Genomic DNA, 26,229 nt, shown 5'->3' with positions numbered 1-26,229 from the left:
TGAAAAGAGAAGACACAAGAGGCTGCTCATCCCTCAGCTGCACGGGTTAGTGACAGGACCTTCCTTTCCTAGCAGGTGAGTCAGCGCGGTCCACCTTCACAGCGAAGCCACAGAGTGACAGCCCAGTCCACTGTCTCCTCCCAGACACCACTGGAAGGATACACATACCACCGCCTTATGATTACTTCAATTCTCATACAGCAGTAGAATCAAATCTTCATGAACAGAGTTATGACTGACAAGCAATATGACGTTAGTCTCAGGTGTACAATATGGTGATTTGACATTTTTATGCATTATGAAACGATCAGCACAAGAAGTCTAGTTACCATCTGTCCTCATACACGGCTGCTTCAGTGTAACTGACTGTACTCTCTGTGCTGTGAATTACATCTCCGTGGCTTGTTTATCTTACAGTTGGAGGTCTGAATCTCTTGATCCCTTTCACTATTTCACTTGTTCCCCTCGAGACCACTTGTTTGTTCTCTGTACCTATGTGTCTGTCTCTGTTTTATTTTGTTTATCCATTTGCTTTGTTTTTTGGACTCCACATGTACGTGAAAACATCTGGTATTATTTTCCTCTATTTCACTTAGCATAATACCCTCTAGGTCCATCCATGTTCATCCATGTTGTCACAAATGGCAAGATTCCATTCTTTTTTATGGCTGAGTAATATTTCATTGCAATATACACCGATCTTTATCCATTCCTCTTTTAATACACACTTCAGTTGCTTCCACATTTGGCTATTGCAATGAACACAGGAGTGCATATACCTTTCCAAAATAGTGTTTCTGTTTTCTCTGGATAAATACTCAGGTGTGGAGTTGCTGGATTACATGGTAGTTCTATTTTTAATTTTTCAAGGAACCTCCATACTGTTTTCCTTAGTGGCTGCACCAACTTACATTCCCACCAACAGTGTACGAGGGTTCCCTATTCTCTACATCCTTACCAACATTTGTTATTTCTTGTCTTTTTGATAATGGCTACTCTGACACATGTGGGGTGGCACCTCACTGTGGTTTTGATCTGCATTTTCCTGATGACGAGTGACACCGTGCATCATTTCATGTGCCTGTTTGGCCATCTGTATGTCTTCTTTGGAAAAATGTCTTTTCAGGTCTCCTGTCCATTTTTTCATCACGTTGTTTGTTTGTTTGTTTTTTGACATTTAGTTACATGAGTTTTTAAAAAATACTTTGCATTTCAACCCCTTATCAGATATATTGTCTGCAAAGATCCTAGGGTGAAATCAAATCTTAAAGAAAATCTCCTAACCCCTTTCTGGACACTGATATCCACCTTCTGTAAAGTGTACAGAGCCTGGCATTTGGGCCAGTCTCTTAGAAAATCACCTCTCCTAGGAGGTTGACCCAGGGAAAGAAAAGGCACCAAGCTCTAGCAGAGGGACAGGAGGGAGGGAAGTGTGTCTTGTGCAGGACGGCCCCGAGGGCAGAGCACCCTGGAAGGAGCAGTAAGTGCTACAGGAGAACCTGAGGACGAGGCCTGAGAAGACATTAGGTTTTCAACAGGAGGACCTTGCAGTTTCTAGGGGGACGTCAGATCCACTGATGAGAGGATGAGGAGGGGCTGAGAGTGAGAAGTGGAGGGTCTTCCCTGGGGGGACTAGTGGACAAGATAAACACAAAGGTAGAGAAAATGCTTGATTAATAATTTAGTTAGATTTGTATCTTGTATGTCTTTTTTTTAAGCACCAATCTGCAAAGGGTGGGGAAAGAAGAAAAGCCGTGGTCCTGGGGAACATGAGCCACCCTGCCAGCTACTCAACCCCCCTCCCCTCGAGGGCCTAGCCCTCTGTGATTGTCGCAGGCTGGGCCTAGCGGTCCAGGGGCTCTCCCCCACCTCCCACAAAAGGGGCCCCTCCGGTCTGAGTAGTGTGTCCTGAGGGAGGAGGTGGCTGAAGCGAGTCTTGTCACGGCCCCACACGCTGCGCACAAGGGCACAGGCTGAGGGGAGTGAGCAGGGTCGCCTGAATCCAAGCTGCCTGTCCCTTTCCGCTCTTGCCCTGTTTCTTTCGGATGCCAGCACCTGTCTCCTCAGTAAACAGGAACCCCACAACAGGAACTTATAGAGGAAACCCATGCTCCAGTTCCTGCCAGAGGAGATGGCAGGGGAGGGCGGTGGGCGGGCGTGGTCCTTTCTGCCCCGCCTCTCTATCTCCAGCCAGCCTCGACTCCATCTTTCCCCACAGACTCCTTGTCGAATCCCTGAGCCGAGGGGCAGATGCTCAGTGGCCCAGCGAGTTCCACGGCGCCTCTTGTCAGCCTTCTCATCGCAATTTACCAAGCATCCTGTGCATAGCTGCTCGATGAGTATCTGTCATACAGATTTTATCATTAAAATTAATAAATAGCCCGAACACATTTGCCTAATTTACAGTTAAGGGTCTCAACATGCCTACATATTGAGATTCCACACCATTTTAAGTAAGTAAACATATATTTCTCAATAATAAAAATTAAGTTTCACCATTAACGACACATAGAGATAAACATTATTGAGTCATTAATGTGTCTGCTAATAAAAATATCTTATTCACTAAATGATCTGGAGAACAACAAATAAGACTGAACACCCTGAAGTTTCTCTAGTTCTTGACTCAGCAAAGAATTCATTCTGAAAACCAGCAAGGGAACTGGCCTTCACCCTAGCTTCAAATTCACTCTAGTGCAAATTAACTGCACATGACATTCACTTGGGGGTGAGCTTCAACTCTGAGTATAGGTGACAGGTTCTTCCAAACCCCAGTAAACACAGTTCAAAGGTTTCACAATCGGAATATGACTGGCGATTCCAGAGATCGCTGCTATAATTATGCAGTTAGCTGGACCATGAGGAAAACGAAGCAGAGGCAGGAGAGTAATTACGGAAGGCCAGGTGAGGGGCTGCTTTCCACAGGCCAGCGCAGTGTGCCTCTGACGCGGGAGGCACACAGAGAAAGGTCGGCTATTTTGAGAACGTCTGCCTTTAAAGCAGTAGTTTCTTCCCGTCAGACGGCAGGTGTTTGTGGAGGACTGACTCTGAGAAGAGACTCAATGAGGTAGCAATTTTGGATGTTTAATATGATACTTTGAGCTGTCTCAGTTCCTTGAATTTTTTTCAAAAAATCGTTTTTGCCTACTTTCTAATTATTTTGAAAGTGCGTATTCTATGTCCAGGGAGACGCGAAACATCTCAGTGGGTGATAAATGCATCTGTAGCCCTCCAACGTGGACAACATTCTACCTGCTCACAGCCTTGAAATAAGCAAGCTTAGTTAACTATTTTAACTTCCAGTATTCTGCTGAAATTAGACCCTAACCTCTTAGGAAGGACCTAGAATATTCTCCTATTTAATTTCACAACGTATCTTTAAGTTTTAACCTGCTTTATCTGAAGACCAAAATAACAAGTGCTCTGACAAAGTTGAGTCTGACAGCCTGTTTCAGGGGAATAGGATAAATATAGTTCCAAAAACGTGTATGTTCTGCTAAGTCTGGTTTGAATCCAGTTCTAATTCAAAAACAGCATTCACTGAATAGTTTTGCTCGTTCAGACTGTATTCTGGTCTGTTCCCACCAGAGCCCGTCTTCCCATTTTCAGCCATCCCATCTAGAGAGGGAGAGACAGCACTAATGAAAACTTGTGACAGCTCTGTGAATAAAATCATTCATTCCTTCGACAATGGAAGGGAAACAAACATGACATCAGGTGGAAGAGGCCGAGAGAGGAAGTGCTGCTTCCTGTGTGCCCGACTGGCAGAGGAGGGTCGGGGCCACCTAGCAACGGTCCCCACGCTGTCCAGGGAGCAGCTGGCACAGCTGGCGCAGAAGCTCGGGCCCCTCCCATTTCTGACCCTGCACAGTAACAGAAGGAACGGCAAGAGCAGCTACAGACACACGCTGAGTGCTCGCCACGTCCCAGGGCTGCCCAGGCCCCTGCATCTCACCAGCACAGCCCCATCTACAGTTTCCTGCATGCTACAGGCAGAGGGACAGACACTTGCTGCTCTGTGCAGACTGAAATGGAGGAGGACCCCGTGGGGCTTCCCAGGACGGACCCCCCAATCCCATGTCCTCAGTCTGCCTCTTGTCTGTAGAAAAACTTGAGTCAAAGAATAAGGTTAATCAGAGAAATAAGAAAATGCAGAAACAAAGAGGAACAGTCAAGCAAAATAAAATCATAATAGTTCAGTCACTAAACAAAGTCAAGGACCTTCAGTTCCTCCTCAGGGACTACAGATCATATTCTGAGCCCTGGCCTTTGAGCTGTCCTGCAGAGACAGGAAACCCCACCAGGTAGAAGACGTTAAATACGTGATGACCAGGCTGTAGCCCTGACAGAAGCTGCCACCATTCCGAGAACTGGCCTCAAAGAAACGGGGACAAACTGACCCTGGCAATGAAGATGAACCGCACTTAAAACAGCTGAGACGATGCTGATGAGACACCATGTGACCAAGTTCAGGCTGCCTGTCCACGCTGACTGTGCTGTTCTGCATGGAGCCCCTCCCTCCGTCTGTGCCTTCCCGAGACTCTCCTTTAAAAGCTCTTGCCCCCTGATCAGCAGTGGGGAGTGGGTCTTTGGACTCAAGTCTGTCTTCTCCCCTGGTTGCCAGCGTTTGGAATAACAAACTTTCCCTTCTACTACCACTTGCCTCTCGAGTGTTGGCTTTCAAGTGGCGAGCAGCTGGACCTAAGTTTCAACAGGAGAACCCACAAATCTAAGACAAATTTTGGTGCTACTTTATCTTTTTCCATTTACCATTTTCCTTCTCTGTCCAACCTTCTTATTTTACTCCATCCAGATGATAAAATTAATGTAACACCTGGTTTGAATGGGTAGAGGTTCAGCTGGACCATCTAATCTCTACAAAGACTCTGAGAAATTGTTTGGCTGTTCTGATCAGTGGGCCTTGGTCAGAGCAGCATGAGAGCTCCTGGTGGAGACCAAGTGCTCCAAGACAGAGAGGCTCTCCCTGGGTCTCTCAAGAGCACAATACTCTGGAAAGGAAGAGGCAGCAAATGAGAAGGGTACTCCGGAGCTAAAGAAAATCACCCACTTCAGGAATTGTGTTTAGTTTAGTTTTGTTTTTTTTTTTAATCAAGGAGTGTTGTTATCACCCTTGACTGCACCTTATGCATGAAGAATGTCACCTGTCACATCAGCAAAGGATGCTGCAGCCACCAAGCCCTCAGCCACTGTAGCTGCCCAACAGCACACCCTAGGGGGACTCAGGATGGAGAAAAGTCGACACTGGCCCTAGACAGTCAGGGTGCACATCAGAGGACTGACTTCAGTGAGCCCCGATGCTTGCATCTTCCCATATATACAAAAGAGCTAAATTCAGTAACTTGAGAGGTCTGGTTTTCTTTAATTTACAGTCATCTTTTTATGTTCTGACTAACTAGGTTTTTTTTGTTTTTGTTTTTGTTTTTGTTTTTGTTTTTGTTTTTGCAAAAGTCCTATATATCCTGGCTCCTCCCTTACTTCTCTGGACCTGTCCCTCAGAGCTATCCGAGAGGCTACCTCCTAGGTTTAAGCCCTCAGTATGTCTGCTGAATAAAACATAATCCTCATCTTGTAGGTTATGCTTTTTTTTTTTTTTCAGTTGACAAGTTTCTAAGGAGACTCTGCAAACCCAGAATGATATCCAGTGGATACACAGGCTGGTAGATGGGAGCACGGTTTCAGAAACCTTCCACGCAGGTTGTGCACTGGTCATTAGGACAGTAGCCAACTTGCTGGTTCGTGTAAGCTGACAAGACCTCAGCCAGGGGCTGGCAACACAGGTCCGGCTGGGTGTCCCGGGTCAGTGGACCGGCAGTGGGGATGCAGGTCACTGCGTCCCTCACCTGCAGCGTTGCTGTGCTGGGTAGGGGCATGTGCATTTCAGTAAGAATGAGGAGAGCAGACCAGGACTTGGGAGAGATAAACTACAGACCATCTCCTGCCAAGGCCTCTCCCAGATTCTTGGGTACTCTCCAGGAAGCCACTCACCGAGGGGTGGAACCTCTCACTTAATGCACAGAGACGGGGCTGGCCTGAGACTCGCAAGCTAGTAATTTTCAGTCCTGACAACTCCTGAGCCTCAGGTCTGCAGGGTGGATACTGAGATTCTTACGAAGTCTCATCACACCAAGAGTTCTAGAAATTCAAGGCAGTATCAACAGACAATTAAGTAAAAGTACTGCTATTTCAATCTTGGCAGATAGTCTTAACGGCAGAAGAAAACGTTACCCCATCCACGGAAAAAGACTACTTGTCAAGCCAATTTCAGCAACCCTGATCTCATACTGTTGAGATAAAAGCTGGAGCCTAAATTCAACTAGATACAGCAAACAGGGTGAAGAGTATTACCTGAACTTGGTCATTTCACTTTTCACTCTACGTACACAGAAAAGTGACTGAAAGGAATTTCACCAATAATATAAACCCTTGTTGGTTGGTCCTTTCTGTAATTAGATGTGATTTTTGTTTTCTTCTGTATTTTAATTTGTTATAAATCAGAAAAAATAAATAGTATTTTACAGTTACTAGCTAGTATTTCTGCAGTGCCAGTTAAATAACAGAAACTGATGACTTTGAACACCTGAGGTTTACCTTGTTTTTCCAGCTTTAAGTGATCATTCCTGTATAATAATGCAGAACAAGATGCTTTTCCTTTTTTCTAACTTACAAAGTAATAAAGCTCATTTAATAAGCCAAACAATAGTTACATGAAGGGGAAGAAATGCATACTTTGCCTTCCCCCTCCTCACACTCAGGTTCCGTCTCTTGAGGGTCAGCAGTTTGCCGTTTACCTTTCCGCATGTGTCCTCTTTCCACCCGCACGCACGATCCCAGCTCCTTTGCTGTTACCCTGACACTTACGCTACCATGTGTGTGCTCATCTCAGGAAACCACACGGCACACGTCCCGACCCGTCCACGTGGAGCTAAGGCGTGCTCTGGAGGACCTGACACGGGGGTGCCACAACTCAGTCCGTCTTGTACTGTTCTGGAATGAGGATCATTTCCTTTTCTCTACCACAAACAATTTAGCAGTAATATCCCCATGTCTGTGTACGTGTGCATTAGTTTTTGTAGTCATGTTTTCTAAAACCATAATTTCTAGGTCCTAAGCTCATCCCTTTTGTACTTTAGTCACTTTCCAAAAGATTTAGCAATTTTGTTTCCCACTTTCTTCAACGTGACTGGGTACGACCTCTGTCTGTCTATTGATCAGTCGGTACGTCTCTCTGATTTTTGGCAAGCAAACCGGTGTTCTCAGTGGTGTCTCTTTATTACGTGTTGGGCTTCAGAGACGACCTTGTACCAAGGGCTGACTGGAAACAACCTTTGGCCGGTACTCCAAGGCTGTGTCATGAAACGGAAATGGTCCTTAGAAAAATGTATTTTAGCGAAATGATGATACCAACTATTCAGAGAAAGGGATTTTAACGGCATGTGTTGGACTAGGTGAAAGCGAGTAGATACTCCTTTCAGCGAGCGGCTCTCATGGACAAGCACACCTGACTTAGAAGTCGCCGCTGTCATTCTCCCCGCAGAGTCGTAATTTAAAGAAGTGTCTAACCCAACAGTTTCCTGTATTCTTGAAAAGTTAAAATAGTCCATAACAAAGGAAAAGGTCCAGTCTTGAGTGCCTTAATTTTATGAACAATATCGTATCTTTAAAATGCTGTTCTTCAGCCAGACGAGGCTCCGTTCAGATGCTTGGAAATGCTAAGCACTCTTTTCTTCAGATAACCTTCCAGCAGCCCTAACTCAGGTGGCCTAGAATAGCAGTCCTTAAAATCTCTCTCTTTCCTCTGTCTCTGAAGTTAAGTCATGATATGAACGTGAAAGCCAGGAAGAAGTATTTTGTATTTCTGGTCAAAACAGGGTTACAGGGTGTGATCAAATTACAGTGTTTACAGGGTTTCAAGGATCCAATTTTAAAGGAAAAAGTGTACCCGAAGCATAGGTTCTTATACAGGCTGCTGTCTGGGTGCTTCCATCAGACGTCAGAGACACAGTTTAAAGGCCCACTAGCAATTCTGCAGGCCAGGATTTCTCCTTGGTAATGAAACAGCTAGAGTTTGGAACGGATTAGATGACGAAAAATTAGTAACATATTAACTCGGTGTGAAACACCAAAGGCAGATATGTTTTTAAAAATTAAAATAAATAATAATGAAAGTAAATTTTTCTCTATGCCTAGAATTTGCTTGTTTGAAGAATAAAGTTTCCTCCCCTCCCCTCCTCTCCTCTCCTTTTCATTTTTCACTCTTCACTTCAGGGCTCAGGAAATGTCCATGCTTGGTCTCAGCAATAGCTAATCTGGACTCCAGGCAGTTAACTTGATTCAGTTGGTTTCCTCATCCACAGCCTGAAGTTAAAACCATCAACTGACCTCAGAGGAATGACAAAAACAACAGCACCTTGTGCAAGAGAGGAAGGAAATACTATATTACAGCTACATGATGATGTGCTGCCTTGTAAATGATGGGAATGTGTGATGTTTTTAATCTAACATTCTTAATTTCCAAGATTAAAAAAAAACCGGGCATATATTACATTTTAATGTAAAAGTGACTTGAAAACAACCCCCTACACCAGGAAGGCTGGGCCCCTCCGTGTCGACACCCTCTGGCCTCGCTCAGCCTTTCTTCCCCCCACAGCCCCTCTCTGGGCTGCAAGGTTCTTCTGAGGCTCCACATTCCCTGTAATTAACTAAAAGGTGTCCTTACTCATCTATTCATACGTGTACTCCGTTCACAGACTGCAAGTAAGGGCCACGCACCCACAATGTGCCCTTAACTCCATGCTGCTGCCGCAACAGACATGCACTAAGGCCAGAGCAAACAAGGACGTCCTGCCTTAAGCTCTTCGCTGCAGGCACCTCTTGGAGAGCCCTGCAGCTACGCCAGACTCCTCAGGAACACGGGCGATTCAGACAGACAGACAGACTTAACCATTGCAGGCAGAGACTATCAGACACAAGATAAGCAGTGTGCTCAGGGATACTGTCATGAAACTGCATCCGTGTGGGGACGTAGCAGGGACCGTCATAAACCATTCAGTCCAGACGCAAAGGTCCCTCCAGTGGACCCTCCACAGTGGTCCTCTCATCCACAGGGTGTCATCTGCTCTGTGAGGAGCACAGTGGAAGTCACCGTCAGAGCTCCACCTCAGCTACAGTGCTGTGTATAGCAATGCAATGCTGATATTTCAAATGCCACGTCATAGATTCAAAATTTTTGACACAACCCTTTATCATTCTCACAAAAAGTAACTCTTCTTGGCCCTGGAGCAGAGAGCTACTTACCTCCCTGGAGTCTGATGAGCCACTGAGATGACCGTGTCCAGAGCAGGCAAAATCAAGCAACCAGGGGACTCTGCATAGGAGGTTACAGTGTTTTCTAGACTCTACACAGTCCCAGGAAAGCCACGATACTCCAAACAGAGATTTGGTTCTCAAATAAATTTGGGAAATACTGGCTTAAACACTATGCTATCGTTCTCTTCACAACAGGGTTACTTAGAGTGTTAAAACTGAGACATGCACTGTGAACTTCCTCAAGGCAGATACACCCTGACTCTTGTTTGGTCAGGTGAGGTTTCTTCGGGGAGCTGCACTCACAGAACAGCTCTGGATCCTTTTCTGCCTCAGGACAGGGGTAAAAGGGGGGAATAAAAAGTCTGTTCCTCAGAGTCTAGCTTAGCTTAAAAATGAATTTGCTCTCTTTGGATAAGTATTTTTTCTTAAAACTTATAGATTCTGTAACATCATGAAAAATAAAAAGGGAATATTGCATGCTGTGTTGCAAAACAAAAGCTAATTGATCTGGGATAGAAAAAAACATTCAATAATAATATTTAGAAGTAGGTGTTTTCAAACACCACATTTTGAAATGCAACCATGACATTCTTCGAAACACTCCTGAAAACCTAACAAGCTCCTGAAACTTTATTTAGCTAAAAGTACAACCTCAAACATTTGGAAAGGTCAATTTTGATGTGATGAATTATAATTTTGGCAATGCCTATTGTACAGCTGTTCTCAGGAAATATAATACTGTTAGTGGTGTAAATAACACTTTTAATCTGTTTCCCTGGATTTTCTCTTGTTAAACATCTTTCAGAAAATGCTCAAATGCCCTGAGTTAATACAACTTTTTCCTGCTGGCTTAAGCAATGCCTTGGGTTGGTAAATGGTTACCACATACTACTGAATCACAGTCCTTCTGGAGCCCAGGACCCCCAGTCTATGAAGCAAATACACAGATAAAGGAACTCCTTAAAAGAAACTCGCATTTAAAAATTATGTTTTTAAAGAATGGTTACAAAATGTACTCTATGTTACATTAAGAAGAACAAAAACAACTTAGATATAAAGTTATCTGGACAACGTGTCCACAACCTTATAAGCACAAATGTATACATAATATAATCATTGAAAAGACAGAAAATTCAGGTTTAACCAAATGAATCTGCTGATTCAGCAGGTCAAAAATAGCAATTATCAGCAATTTCATATGGTTCAACTTGCAGATCTGTTCATGTTAACAGTGGTTATAACTTGGGAGCTGAATAATGGCTTATTTTTAATTCCTTTCTGTGTGTGTACTTTCACTTATTTTCAAAACTTCACAATGAGCATTTACACACTGTTAAACTTTTACAGGAAGGCACCAAAAGGCAAAACCATGTTAATGAAGGGATTAGATGTTTACTAGAGGGGAAGGTGGAGACACAGAAGGAAGAGTCTAGGCCGTGATTTAGGTATCATTTTCCAAAGCTGTATGTGGATTCCAACATCTCACCGCAGACCTGACAAGTAAGAAAGGAGCCTGGCTCCCGGAGTTTAGGAAAGAGACGCAACGCCTCCAGTGTGAAGACTGCCCTCAATCTGGGCTCACATCCGGGCAAAAAAGCATCACTGACATCAGGGCCTAGGGCCCGTGGTCACGAAGACACCGCATTATTCATGTAGTCTCACTCCTTCCCACTTCAGCTAGCTGACTCTCCTTAGTTCATTTGTGAGTACCCAGACTAAAACTGAAAATATCTGTCCAGATTATATTTTGCCTTGGGTTGTGACTGCAGTTGAACAACCATGCCCTCTAATAAGCAGGCTCTACCCTGGTCTTCCTGACTCTGAAGCAGTCTGGAGGACCCTGCAGTCCCGAGGCTAGAGGAGCAAGGCAGTTCTTATTCATTCATTTTTTAAATTGAAGTAGAGTAGATTTACAGTACTGGGTTAGTTTCAGGGGTACAGCACAGTGATTCCTTGTGTTCTCTGCAGATCACATTCCATTAGATCGAAGTGTCACTTCTCCCACCTGGAGGGAGCCCCAGGGCCGGGCCAGGGGAGGAGCTTACTCCAGAGTGATGGCTGGCGGTCGGAGGGCTCCCTGTCCTCCCTTAGAAAGGTCCGTCTGGACTTTACAGAAATGGTCTCATTCTACATTACCACCCCACGAAGCCACGGGTAAAGTAAGGGACCAAGAAAACACTTAGACCCTAATAAAACGCTCCTTGTTATTAAAAAACAACATGCACACATACAGTGACGGATGTTTGCTTTTCTTCATCTTGTGTACACTTTGTTATCATTTCTCTCAGGCCCACAGACCTTTCATCAACTAATACCACGTTATGTTACGTATTTAGGTCATACTATGTGGTACTTGAGACTGGAAGATTTAAAAAAACATGTAATCCTCATACTTTCTGTAACTCCAAACCCTGTATTTAAATATGCATAAAATGCACATTGTCTTCTATTTTTAGAAAAGCCCAGCAATGTGTTGCTCTGAAATTACTTGTTCTTCTCCAAGTCACCAGTTACTCCTCAGAGATAATCTGCAACATGGCAGAAATGGCTGCAAGAGGGGTGCACGTTTGGCCTTGTCTTGTAATTAAGTGCAGCCGAACTTGGCTTAGCACCACCTGGGCTGCAGGAATGTCACAGCCCCTCCCTCTTCACTCCCTGCCTAGGACCCCATCGTATGGGCAGCACCAGACAGAAGATGATGAGAGGACAACCCCACACCTCACTCGCCTACTGTGTGATACAGCTTTGGGTGGCAATCTCCTACCCTGAGTTCATATCCAGAAAAGAAGAAGAGTGTGCACCTGTAGCACTTCACACATTCCAGGCAGCTTTCCTGAACGACCTCAATTCCCACGGTGACTGGATAGCAAGCGTACTCTTATCTTCCCTGTAACTGAGACAGAAGAGCAAGGTCTGGACCTTGACTTGCTTCCTCGAGATGACACCAGTGGTGAGGGGCAAGGCTGGAGCCGGGGCCCCGGCTCCAGGACCAGGTTTTCCCGCTCTGCAACCCCACACTGCCGCTTGCTGCGTTAACCCCAGCTCGCCCCACCGGGAAACACAGCACGAGGGTAAGCACGACCGTGGGTCCGGAGGTGAAATGTGAGACAAGGGCCAGCAGTCCTTTAGGTGCAGCCTGCAGGGAATGGGAACAGAAATGATGCCTCTGGGCTGGTGGACAAGATCCTGTCCAGGCAGACGTTTCTCAGCACACCATGAGGAGTGAGTCTGGCAAGCAGTGAGGGACGGGCTGGGTTCTGTTTATCTGTGGGCTTGATTGCTTTTTCTTATCTGTCTGAAAAAGAGGGCATGCAATTTATAGAACAAGGAAAAGATACTTTCTAATTTAAGGAAAAGTTTTATATAAAAAAAGGGACTTTGCAAAACTCACAGTGTTGATATCTTTGATTTATAGAAGTAGCAATTCAATACACAGAAATGCACACTACAGCTATCTAGCAATTAATAAAATCATCTAATAAAAATTAAGCAAAAGCTGCCAAATGATGTGTGGTATTATGTCTTGCAACATACCAATTAAAATAAAATAAAATAAAAAAATGTGTCATAGGTTTTCTAAGCGTCTTCCTTCTAAGGAGGTTAGGGGCAGCAGATTTGTGAGTGGCCTTTTGATAAGATAAAATACTGAGATTTATGATCGAAAAAAGACATGGTGTTTCCATTTCTGTGCATCTTGAAGCAGAGAGAGAACTTACTGCCAGGCTCACAAGGCGATGATGGAGGCAGAAACCCAGACTGGAAAAGCCACAAAAGCCACTGTTGCCCTGTGACCGGTGCTGAAGTCATTTTAGGAATGAGTCTATCTGCATAAGTCTACTTCCATAAATCAGACTTTTATAAACTGTACTTAGAAGTGTTAACATCTATTAAAATTTTCTCTTCACTTAATTTTCCATCAACATCACAATCATAAATTTCTTATTTATAACCTATTGACAGTAAGTTGAAGGTAGATCTATCCAACTTTGCCCTACTAGAGAATTAAGTCTACACAGACTACATAGAGAAATGACCCACCTTCAATTTCCTTTGATGCAAAAATTCCACTTTTAAACTTTGGATTTAGCCAACGCTTAACCGAGTGTCTGTTCACATGATACTATACTCTTGAAGTCATGCCATAAAAATGAGCATGCAAGGCTGTGTCATACTCAGTTTGTATAATGGATGAGAACTCCGTTTACAATTTAAAGATTTTTCCAGTAAGCTAAACTTTGTTTTCTTTCCTCCTATTACATACATTTAGGCAATTTCATTGCTCTAAAAGGGAAATAAGATAGAACTCCAATTTATTTATTTATGTCTTGTACAAAAGTTAACTGGAGGGGGAGAAAATGAAGGCATGATTTATACTCTACTGAAGAAAAAGTACTGCCCAGAGCACTTCTGCAAAAGAAAAATTTGAGGCCTTTCACAGAAGCACAGGGTGTGCACACTGGAACCAGACAGTCTGGACGTGAATCCGAGTTCTGGCACCTACTCGCCACTTTGGGCAAGAGTCTTTCCTTTTCTGTGACTCAGCTTTCTCTATTCCAAATGGGATCACAACAGGATACTCATGCTGTTACGAGGACTAATTTGTTTAATGTTCGTAAAGGGCTTGGAACAGCTTAGTGCCTGGCAAGTTTTAGCTATTATTGTATCTATATAGAGCCACAAGGTTTTATAAATACACTGCATACGTGGAACAGCATTAACAGGAACTTGAAAACCATGGCATCAGAAATGGTACAAGATGCCATTTAAGAAAAAAATGATAATCTCACATATTCGAGGCATCAACATTAAAAATAAGACGCATAAGTAATGGTATCACAGTTCCTGAAGCATAGGTAGTAATACTAGAATGACTCACAGTTTGGACCACTGTTTTAAGATCAATTTTACAGGATATGGAAATTCAGTTTGACGAATTTATGGATAAAAAAGTTTTAAACAGCATCAAATTAGCTTTCAGTTTAATTTATAGAATTCTACCTGAAATCAGTGAAGAATTGTTATATTCAGTGATAGGATGAACAGCCTAACAGAAAACATTTTGAACAATGTATTTCAACAGACACTCCATTAAAGAATCTAAGCAACATGAAAAGATGCTCAAGATCAGTACCCATTAAGGTACTGAAAAAACACAAGCACCACTACGTACCTACCAGGATGACCAAAGTATAACATACTGACGACAGGACGCGTTAGTGAGAATGTAGAGCAACTGGACTCTAATTTGCTGCTGGGAATGTAAAATCTATAACCACCTCGAAAAACAGTTTGGGAGTTTACTAAAAAGTTAAACCTACCAAATGACCCAGACAGTCTACTCCTGGTATTTACCTAAGAGAAAATAAAGTGCTTCCATCCAAGCACAAGCACACAAACACTCATAACAGAGGTTTTTTTAACAGCTCAATGCTGGAAGCAAGCCAAATGTCTATCAAAAGGTGAATGGACAAACAAATTGTAGTGTACTGGCACAGTGGAATACTAGTAAGCAACAGAAAGGAATAAACCACTGATACACACAGAAGTATGAAGAAATCTCAAAATAGTGATGGCTGGATGAAAGAAGCTAGACCAGAAAAGGGTACCTCTCACATGATTACATTTATGTGAAGTTCTTGAAAATGCAAACTGACATATACTGACAGAAAACACACCAGTGGTTGCCTGGTGGTGGGGAATGAGAGGCGGGAGGTGCAAGGAAGGGATTACAAAGAATCACAACATGACAACAAGTTACAAAGTGACGAATATACTATACTCATTAGCTCGCTCTTGTTGATGGTTTTACACATGTATGCATGATGCTATAAATTCAAATGGTACACTTTAAATATGTGCAAGATACAGATAACAATGATGCTTCAACAAATCTGGAAAATAATAACTGTATGTTTCAAATTACAGTATTTTCATTGTCCTGCAATTTAAGTAAACAGAAAAGAAAGAAAAAATGGGGCTCTGAAAGAAAAATCATTTTGAACTGATTTGCTACACATAGCATGTCGAATCCATATATGAAGTTAAAAACCTTCTTTGTGCAAACATTATTCTAATAGTTTCATATTCAAAACTTTGTTCTGCTGAAAACGGCTATATTTTCCTTAGAACTGAGTAATGGAACTGACAACTCTGCTTTTTGTTACTGTTCCTGCGTGTCTTACCGGTGCCGTCACCCTGCACATTTGCAAGGTGCTACTCAAAATTACCAGATGGATTTGTGCATGCCCTAAACCACAGAATCATCAAGGTTTCATGTTTTATGGTTTGGCAAGAGAACTACAGCACTTCCCTGCATGTGAAAATATCCACATTGCTTATTTTAGGGCATAACAATTAAAACAGGTGGAAGTACCAGCAGGAAATATCCTCGCCAACAAGAATTCTGTCAGAGCAGCTTTTTCAGGAACCCTAATTTATTAAGATCCACAAAAGTTCATTTAAATAGTAAGTATACAGGGAATATTTTGAAAAGCAACCTCTGAACAAGGGAGTTACATGTGATAAGCACTTAAGGACTCAGATGGCAGAATACTTGGGTTAAATCTTACATCTGTCATGATGTTTATGAAGAAATCTCAACCAGTGACAAATAAGTTTGATTCATTTATAACTAAATGATTTCAAAATAAAACTATACATAAACTTTAAAACTGTAATACAAATATTATATTTAACCTAGGATGTGGCTGCAATTTATCATATTTATTATGATACAGGGTGGGACATACAAAATAAAGGAATTTAGAACCTCAGAAAGTATGAAAACTTCTGTGCTTATTAATAAATATTTGAGCATTTTTTCCAGTGAAAACAAATCTTCCTTTAAAAATACATAAACTCCTAGAAGGCACCGGGAGGTTGCTTAATGAAAGCTTTCCGCAATTCTAAATCCAGACAAAATAATGCACACTAATGTCCCAGGGTTACAAACCAGGGTGTAATTTTTTAAATTATTAGGTTGATAGAACAGATGGTTTCCATTGTTGTGCAGAAGCTTTATAGTTTTATGCAGTCCTATTTGTGTATTTTTGTTTTTGTTGCCTTTGGCTTTGGTGTCAAATTAAAAAAAAAATTGTCACCAAAGCCTGTGCCAAGTTGTTTACCACCTACCATTTCTTCTAAAAGTCTTATGGTTTTGGGTCTTATGTGAAAGTCTTTAATCCATCTTGAGTTGATTTTTGGGTATGGTGCAAAACAGGGGTCCAGTTTCATTCTTTTAGACATGGCTGTCTAGTTTACCAACACAATTCAGTTAACAAAGTATCCTTTCCCCAGTTCATATCCTTGGCTCCTTTGTCATAAATTAATTGACCATATATGTCTCGGCTCTCTATTCTGTTCCACTGATCTATGTCTATGGTTTTATGACAAAACCATACTGTTTTGATAACTATAGCTTTGTATTATATTTCATAGACTGCTATCATCCAGCTTGTTTCAGCTCCTTTTTTAAAACTTTTTTAAAAAAAAATTTTGGGGGGGGGAGGTAATTAGGTTTATTTAATTTTAGAGGAGGTACTGCGGATTGAACCCAAGACCTCATGCATGCTAAGCATACACTCTACCACTTGAGCTATAACCTCTTCTTTTGTAATGTATTTTGAAATCAGAAAATTTGATGCCTCCGATTTTGTTCTTAATTCTCAATATTGCTTTCGCTATCTGGGGTCTCTTGTGGTTCCACACAAATTTTAGGATTTTTTTTTCTATTTCTGCGAAAAATGCCATTTAAATTTTCAAAGAGGTTGCACTGAATCTGTAGATTGCTTTGGGTAGTACAGACATTTTAACAATATTAATTCTTCTGATCCATGGGCATGGAATACCTTCTGATTGTGTGTTCTTCAATTATTTCATCAATGTCTCATAGTTTTTGATGTGCAGCTCTTTCACCTCCTTGGTTAAATTTATTCCTAGGCATTTTATTCTTTTTGATGCAATTGCAAATGGGATTGTTTTCTGCATTTCTCTTTCTGATAGTTTGTTGTTAACTTATTTTTGCATATTGCAACTTTATGGAATTAGTTGATTAGTTCTAATAGTTTGGCGGTAGAATCTTTAGGGTTTTCTAAATATAATAAACACATCATCTGCAAACAGAGATAACTTTACACTTCCTTTCTGATTTGGATGCCTTTTATTTATTTTTCTTGCCTAATTGCTCTGGCTAGGACTTACAGTACTATGCTGAATAAAAGTGGTGAGAGTAGGTATTTTTATCTGTTCCTGACCTTAAAGGAAAAAGCCTTCAGCTTTTCCCTGCTGATTCTGATGTCAGCTGTGGGCTTGTCACATAAGGCCTTTATTATGCTGAGGTACATTCCCTCCATACTCAAGTTTGTTGACAGTTTTTTATCATGAATGGATGTTGAATTTTCTCAAATGCTTTTTTTCTGCATTTACTGAGATGATCATATGACTTTTGTATTTCATTTTATTAATGTAGTGCACCACACTGATGGTTTATGGACAATGAACAATCCAATCTCTCATCCTTGGAATAAGTTCCACTAGATCTCAGAGTTTTAAATTTTACAACCACAACTTACATTGCAAAAACATTTCAAATACATCCAAGGACTGCATGTAAGGTTTCAGTATTTTTCAGGTCATGTAATAAATTCTAAAATTAATTTATGATACACACACATACACATATAATGGAATGGTTGACTTAAGTTGAACATTTTTAATTTTTTTAATTTTCATACTAGTGGCATTCCAGTAAGATAAATAATTTAAATAGTAAAATGAAATCAATTTCTTATTACAAATCAAAAACTGAGCCAGGAATTTTTCTGTCAAATTTGCCAGCATTCTAAATTATTGAAGGAACTGACCTCACCATTATCAGTCTTACATATACTTTTATTTTTCCTATGTATATAAAAGCAAGGAATACAGGCAGCCTCCAAACCAAGAAACAGTTATGTTCCAACAAGATACCTGTGCATTTATTAAAGGGAATCTGACAACTTTTTTTTTTACTACAAAAAAAAAAAAACTAGCACTTTTTATACAGTTATCATGTACCAGGCGTTATTCTAAGCACCTTAAATGTACTAGTTCATCCCTCACAAGAAACCTATGCAAGATTATTGCATTATTTTTATCCTTGTATAGGTAAGAGGACTGGTAATTTGCCCCACGGAAAGAAGGGGGTTAGCCTGCTGGGCTTGCCCACAATACACAGACCTTAATTAACAGTCTTTTTACGTGGAAATTTTTCCCCCTTTTAGTTTAGAAAGTAATGTATTTACAACTTAATGAAACCTTAGCAGCAAGAGGAAAGAGAGGCCACATGAATGAGTGAAAATCCAGTACCTTCCTCAGACGGAGCCCATTACAGGACTGCAGCCAGGAGGGGAAATGACAGTGCTGCCCAGTTTATGTAATCTTACATTTTTGATGACATTAAGGGCATTTTTTTGGTGCCTAGAAGAGACTATTTCCAGGTTTACTTTGGATTTAAAATTTAATCTTCAATTCTTTAAAGTTACAAATCAAAACCACAGTTTTCTTAGGCATTTTTGTTAGCCTATTTGACCTTACAAATTTGGTAATTTTAGCAGTTTAGAGTAGTGAGTCTCAAGATCCCTTTATGCTCTTAGAAATTATGAGGACCCTAAAGAGCTTCTCTTTAAGTAAATTACATCTACCCACATTTACTGTCCTAGATTAAAACACATACTTATTTAATTTACTTAAGCTAAAATAATACATTCATAACAAAACTTAATGTAAATAATATATTTTGGTGGAAAATAACTATGTTTTTCAAAATTAAAAAAATGCAGTACAAAAAATGGCATTGTTCTATATTTTTGGAAATCTCTTCAACGTCTGGCTTAGTGGAAGGGAGCTGGTTCTCCTATTTGCTTCTGAATTCTCCCTGTTGCAATATCCCACTTCATGGAGCCTCTGGGCAAGTCCCCTGGATGTGCTGAGAGGTGAGAGTGAAAAAGGCAAATAGTCTTTTAGCAGCATTAAGAAACCAGCTTTGACTGTGTGGAGCCACTAAAGGACCTGGGAGGGCCCTACAGGTACCAAAGCCCCTGTGGAGACTGACTTCAGGTTCACCCTGAATGATGCTTGTTACCAACTGTCTAATGCTTTTCAAATGTTAGAAGTGCTTGAATGGGAAACCTCCCTAAGTATTTACAAAGTTCTCACAACCTAATTAATTAACCTTATAAATGCCAGAAACTTTATCTTACATATTCCAATGGAGAATACAAACTTAATGAGATCTCTGGTCAAAATCCTAAGTTTAACTGAATATACATTTTAGAGTGGAATTATCAGGCTGTAACTCTACTAGGAAAATCTTTAAATTACATGTCTGTAAATTACCAAATACGCACAGATTCTCCTTAAAAATATTAATATTATGGTCTTGATTCTTATAAACATTGTAATTTTAATTCCACACCTTCTCAGAGATGAAAGACGCTTTCTCAGCCTGACTGTGATTCCTTTTGAACTGCTCCTCTGGCCAGGGCTTTCATGGGGTCTTGTCCGACAATCTTATGAGAGGCCCTGAACTCCACACGGTCAGTGTATCAATGGCTCATCACTGACCATGAAGAGGGGAGAGACATGTATCCCACAACCCTAAGCTCAGTTATGGCCATGACCTGTTTTTCCCTTCTACTAAAAAGTCTGAAATTCTGATCAAACAGGCTGATGGCTTGACTGGATTTTGAATATATCTGGATCTCAAGATACAGAAAAGTCTTCTTGCCTGAAAACCTTTGAACGTGACAATAATTCCTCACTTGTTTATATTATCTGGACCATACAACCATACGGATATTTAAAATGTCAGCTGATTAAATTTCGGATAGCTCATCTAGTTCTTCCTAACATAAAAGCCAGCGTAACTCAACCCATAAATGACCTAATGAGATAGATGTTTCATCCTAACTTTAGAAATATATTATCAAATTTTTCTAATAAAATATTGTCCGTTAAATAGGGCATGCTGATTGCAAATAAAGTCATTAATGAAATTAACTCATACAGTCATAAATTAAGAAAGAAATTACTCAGCAGTTAATCCGCCAAGAAGTAGTCTAACAATCTTTAAAAGGTACAGAGATTTTAAAATGTCAGTTGGCACCATCTTCCCCAGCAGCAGCACTCCAGAGGAAAGGTACCTGCAAGCCCCTAGACCGAAGGAACAGAGAGAGTATCTAAAAGTTCTCAGGCTGAAATGCTCCAGATGACACTGACGCTGGGCCTACCTCTCTCAGATTACTTGTGAGACTCAGAAAATGACCCCAGGCCCTAGAGACCCACAGTCTGTCACTTCACTGGAGGACGGCTGCCACCTGAGCCGCTGAAGGTTCAGGCGCAGACAGCCGGCCAGGAATCACTTGGCTCCAGACGCAAATCTCAGAGAAGCACACTGTCAGACATGTCGTCAGAGACTGCAGAGCACCTCCCCATTCCTCAGTCATTTCAGCCCTGTCCAAAACTAGGCGAAGATGAATCCAACAAGTCACCCGGCCCAGGAAGTACAGGAGGCGGGTAGATGAAATGAACGGAGTGAATGAGTATCATGGCAATCAACATACTGAAGTTGTATTTTAAAACTTGATTTTTTTCCAGGTTGCTTTTGTCCATTAAAAAGAAAAAAAATTCAGCTTCAGTTTTCCCAGAAGGGCTAAGTTTTCTAACCCATTTAAAGTTTTATAAAACTTCCAACCTAAGAGATGCTACTTCTTAAAGTGTAAGTAATTACCATGTTTCGCTTAATCCATCACCTCAAATCTCAAACTCAGCAACAGAGAAGATGTCTAATTTCAAAAGGAAAAGGATTTATCCAATGAGAGGAATTTTTTGAATTTTAAAAATGTATTTTAAAAATATATTTCAACTTTTAAATCTACAATTTATGAATCCTCTTCACTTTCATTAACATGTAAGTACGTATCTTCTTGTTCTTATCAAAATGCATCTTTCACTGCATGGCTGAAACTTCATATCACTAAAGAAAATCAAATAGAACTTGGGATATAAACCACTATCTCAGTGGCAACTGACTAAGCTACAGAAAATTACTTAGAGTATTCATCTTCACTCCAAGCAGAATTTAATGTAAAGCTAGTCTTTTTTATTATGAAATTTATCACACCTATGAGCTGTCCATCATGTGTCCGGGTCTGTGTATACATGTGCGTATAAAATTTTGTTTAATACACTTATAAAGTTAAAAGAAGCCCCCATGTTCCACAACTCAGCTTACGTAACTTTGAGGTCCCCAGTGAGTCCCCTGTGCATTAATCATAGGAGGCTATTTCCCACGAGCCACTCATCTGTTTACTTTGGTAAAGCAGAGGGTCAGTTTCTAGATCCAGACTGAAAATTACTTGGCCATAAAAAAAGTCAAACTCAAAGCTCTTTGGCTTTGACTATACATGCTTACTTTAGAGCCAACTTCCTTCTAAAGGTAGGAAAGACTGCATGAACAACCCTAGGTGAGAATCTGGTGCTGAGTAATCTGTAAACAGCACATGCCTACGCTGTCCAAGGCGGCCACATGCCACCAAGGTACAGGATACAAGAACTTGCCCGTCACCGAACAGGAGCAATAGTGACAGTATCTGTTTGGAATAACTCAGATATTCTTGAAATACTGCTTTATTATTTATTCTTGCCTTATCTATCTATTCCAAAAAGTTGACTTGTCTAAATTCTTGCCTTTAATTGTAGGAATTCCTGACAAAAAAACTTGAGATAAAAATAAGCAGCATTATTTTTTTTTAAATGTCCTATTGTGATAAGGGACTATTTCAGTACTTCAATGTTACTTCTTTGCTATAATTAAAAAGAGCAATAATGAGCTAAAAATCTAATAGAATATGACTCTATATTCACTCATTACATACAAAAACAAAAATTAAACACTAATTCCAAAAGATAAACAGATTGGACTATAACAAAATTTGAAACTGTGCATTAAAGACCATAATCAACAGAGTGAAGAGGCAACCCACAGAATGAGGGAAAATATTTGTAAATCATACATCTGACAGGTGATTAACAACCAGAAAATGTAAAGAACTACTGCAACTCAACAACAACAAAGACAAATAGCTTGACTGAAAAATGGGCAAATGACTAGAAGACACATTTCTCCAGAGAGGATACACAAATGGCCAATAAGCGGACAGAAAGATGTTCAACGTCACTAATCATTAAGGAAATGCAAATCAAAATCACAGTGAGATACTAGTCACACCCACTAGGATGATCACTATCAAAAACACAGAAAATAACAGGTGTGGTTGAGGATGTGGAGAAATAAAAGTGTACTGTTGGTGGCAATACAAAATGGTGCTGCAACTATGGAAAACAGTATGAAGGCTCTTAAAAATAATTAAAAACAGAACTGCCACATGATCCAGCAAGTCCACTCCTGGGTATATATATCCTAAAGCATTGAAAGCAGAATCTCAAAGAGACATTTGCACACCATGTTCACAGCAACACTATACACAACAGCCATGAGTTCTGGAAGCCACCCAAATGTCCATCGACAAATGATGGATAAGTGACTGTGGTGGACACACACACATGTGGCCTATTCAGCTTCGGACACATGTTACAACATGTATGAGCCCTGAGGACATCATGCTAAGTGAAATTAGCCAGTCACAAAAAGGCAACTACAACGTGATTCCACTTATATGAAATATGCAGAGTAGTCAACATATAGAAACAAAGCAGAATGATGGTTATTACCAAAGACTGGCGGGAATGGGGAAGTGCTGTTTAACAGGTATAGGGTCTCAGTTTTGCAAAGTGAAAAATTCTGCAGACTAGTTGCACAACAACGTGTATGTACTTGATGCGACTGAACTGTACCCTCAGAAATGGTGAAAGTTCCTTACACTGTCATTGCAAACAGCTCCAAAAAATGATTTTTTTTTCCCACAGATGTTTAGAAACGTGCTTCTAGTCCTATATGGACACACTTCCATTAGGCTTTATAAATAAATGTTTGCACACTGAGCATTAATTCAAAAATATGTGTTATCTACTGTTTACATGTTATTTAAAGTGCTCCTTTTTGTTGCATAAAGATCTATCGACGAACACTTCTGTCTATTTTTCTAGAGTTCAGGCTCGGCACCCCAGGGCAGACAGATCATCCGTTTTCTCCTACCTCAATGCATCACTAGTGAAAACTTGTGTTAGTTCAGCATTGCAAACACTCCCAGTAATCTGCTGTCATTTCACACCAAAATTCATGCTCTTAAATGGAGACTTCATCTCTAACAAAATCGAAAACTGTCCAGGGTGGTTACTGAAATTAATTTTTTTATTATAAAATCATAATCTTAAAGTCAGATGTGACTCTTCTTACTCAAAACATGATTTTTCAAAAAGAAAATGGGCCAACTTAGAGGCATTTGGGGCATTTATATACTAAAGGTCCTATGAGAAGAAAGCAAGTCACTGGAAGCTTTAAACTGAAGGTGAACACAGTGGAAGTCACTGCAAAACTAGAAGCAAATGGACTGAGACTGAATTAACACAAAAAGCACAGACGTGGGTGACACTGAAAAGCACAGAAATATCTAAATCACCACCATGACAGCAGCCCAGGGACGCAGCAGGAGCTGTTCCTGACCCAGGAGCACTCAGGCTGCGTGCCCTGTGAGAGTTTCTAGGTTACCTTCCGTATCGAGTCATCACAATAGGTACATGCGGTGACTATTCCCCCTTATTTCAGAAAAAGACTGAGGTTCAGAGAATTTGGAAAATTTGTCCAATGTCACACATCTTGGTTTCATAAGCCTACCATTTTTTCCCACTAAGTGGATGGAGGACTACAAAGCTGTAGAAAGCCCCGAAGTTTCTTTAGAACACATGCCCTTTATCTGGCTCTAAACTCATTCCCATTCCTTCCCACGCTGGTCTTCAGTACCTCCAGGGTTTCCTGCATATTGACATTTCCTTGAAGAAAATGTAGTTTAAAAGCCTCTTCTGTCACAGGGGATCAGTCAGGCCGCAGAAATCATCTGCTTGTGTTCCGGACCAGGAAGCCACCCAGCACTGTCCTTACCTTGTGCCTGCATCTCTCACCGTCCCTGCTTCCCTCAGTCTCCCATCGATCACCCAACAGCCCAGACCCCCATGGATTAACCGGGAAAAGATCTGTGAGTGGAGGATGGGGGACTTGGCGAAAGGAATGTCCCAGCATGAGATTCACTCCCACAGGAAAATCAATGCCTTCCCCGAAATGTGAAGACCCACTTGAGGAGCTACACACTCCTCTCCACTGGTTCTTCAAGTGAGAAAGATGGCTCTGGCCTCCTATCCCTGAGCTTCAAAAGATCTCTCCTCCCCTTTCTCACACGCATAATTTAAACTGATGGGTTTAAAAACCCCAAGTACACTTCACATAATGTGGGAAAGCATGTCATGCCCAGAGACTGATGCTAAATGAAACATGGAGCTAAGAAAGAGAGGAAGACGGGAGAAAAGACAGACAGAAGAAAGAAAGCAAGATAGAAAGCAGAAATTAATATCTCTTTTCTTAGCTTCCGTGTCTTTGTGAAAAATGGAATTTTTCTAATTTTACATCTTCTGAGAAAAAAAGCCACCCACTGGGAAAAAAAAAGCAATCATTCTCATTTCCATTCCTTTTCTTGGATATTAACCTACAAAATGTGAAAAAAATACCTATGGGTTCACATGGTGGCAGCCCTGGGGGAGCAAATCAGCAGATCAAGCAGCGCCGGGCCAGGGTTCTTCTAGTCTCCCAGGTCCGGAACGCAGGGCTTTCCCTGCGGACTTGGTTGTCAGCGCTCAGAGGTGATCAGGCCCACCCTGAAAAGGGACAGGTGGTGGGAAAACCCGGGGAGGCTGCAAATCACAGAGGACATTGCTTGCCACAGAAGCCTCATCCTCATTCTGGAGTGAAAGACATCGCTGCAGGGCCTTAAATAGATAGGTGACAAAAAATTTACATTTAAAAGCTCCTTCTGCAGTAAGGGTTGGAGGAGGAATTGGAGAAACACAGAGCTAAAGACCGAGACTAGTTAAAAGGTGCATGAGTCTGAGTCCTGGCAGGAAACAGATTGCCAGACTCAAAGGGTTTAACAGAAGACACTTCACCAAAGGGGTATTCACAGAGATGTGAGCAGAGATAAAGAACCACAAAACAGAGGTGAGTACCAGAGACCAGTAACAATGAAAATCTGTCGCTGGCCCAAAGCAGAAAGGGCAGGAGGGAGCCACACTGGAGCCTGCAGGAACCTGGGGCTGGAAGGAGGGCCTCCCTGGAGGAGCTGTGTCCCTAGAGAAAGGCAATCAAACCAGAAGCACAAGGACCCAGTCTCTCTCCTGGCCCTCCCTTCCCCTGCAGCGCCTCCCCTTGACCTAGCTCAAGAAGGGCCTGCAGGGCTTCAGCTTCCCAGGGCTCAGCCCAGGAGGATGGGTGCGGCACACACCAGGTGGGGTGGCCAAGGGCGACTAACTCTCCGGAGGGCCACTGACATCATCAGCGCTGAGATGATGTGGGCCTGAGCAAAGGGAGCAGCGGGGAGGACTGCGAGGAGTGTGCCAGAGATTATCTGAGCACTAAGCTAACTATGGCTTAGTGTTGAACTGGATATGAAAAGGGCACAAGGAAAGTATTCAGACAACTTTGAGGCTCCTGGTTTTGGTGGCGGGTGGCACTGCTTTTACCAGGAGAAGAAATTCACTTTAAAATGTAGGGTCAGGGTGCCGGAGAGGGTGTGGAGAACAGGGAACCCTCCTACACTGCTGGTGGGAATGTAGTTTGGTGCAGACACTATGGAGGACAGTATGGAGATTCCTCAAAAAACTAAAAATACAGTTACCATGTGATCCAGCAATCCCACT

At 41.5% G+C, this 26,229-nt stretch overlaps 1 protein-coding gene across 8 annotated transcripts in view; it reads right to left on the bottom strand.

Moving 5' to 3' along the window:
• Positions 1-26,229, bottom strand: part of CHRM3 (cholinergic receptor muscarinic 3) — a 456,583-nt gene that overhangs the window by 255,940 nt on the left and 174,414 nt on the right. For 4 of the 8 annotated variants that reach the window (XM_072971050.1, XM_072971052.1, XM_072971053.1 and 1 more), the window contains exon 3: positions 12,129-12,622. The exons of the other annotated variants lie outside the window; for them this stretch is intronic. The gene's annotated coding sequence lies outside the window, so the exon portion shown is untranslated. The remainder of the gene's footprint in view (positions 1-12,128; positions 12,623-26,229) is intronic. 8 annotated transcript variants of the gene reach the window in all.

Source organism: Vicugna pacos, chromosome 11 (assembly GCF_048564905.1).
Source record: "Vicugna pacos chromosome 11, VicPac4, whole genome shotgun sequence".
NCBI classification, from domain to species: domain Eukaryota; kingdom Metazoa; phylum Chordata; class Mammalia; order Artiodactyla; family Camelidae; genus Vicugna; species Vicugna pacos.
This window is presented reverse-complemented; position numbering and strand designations above follow the sequence as displayed.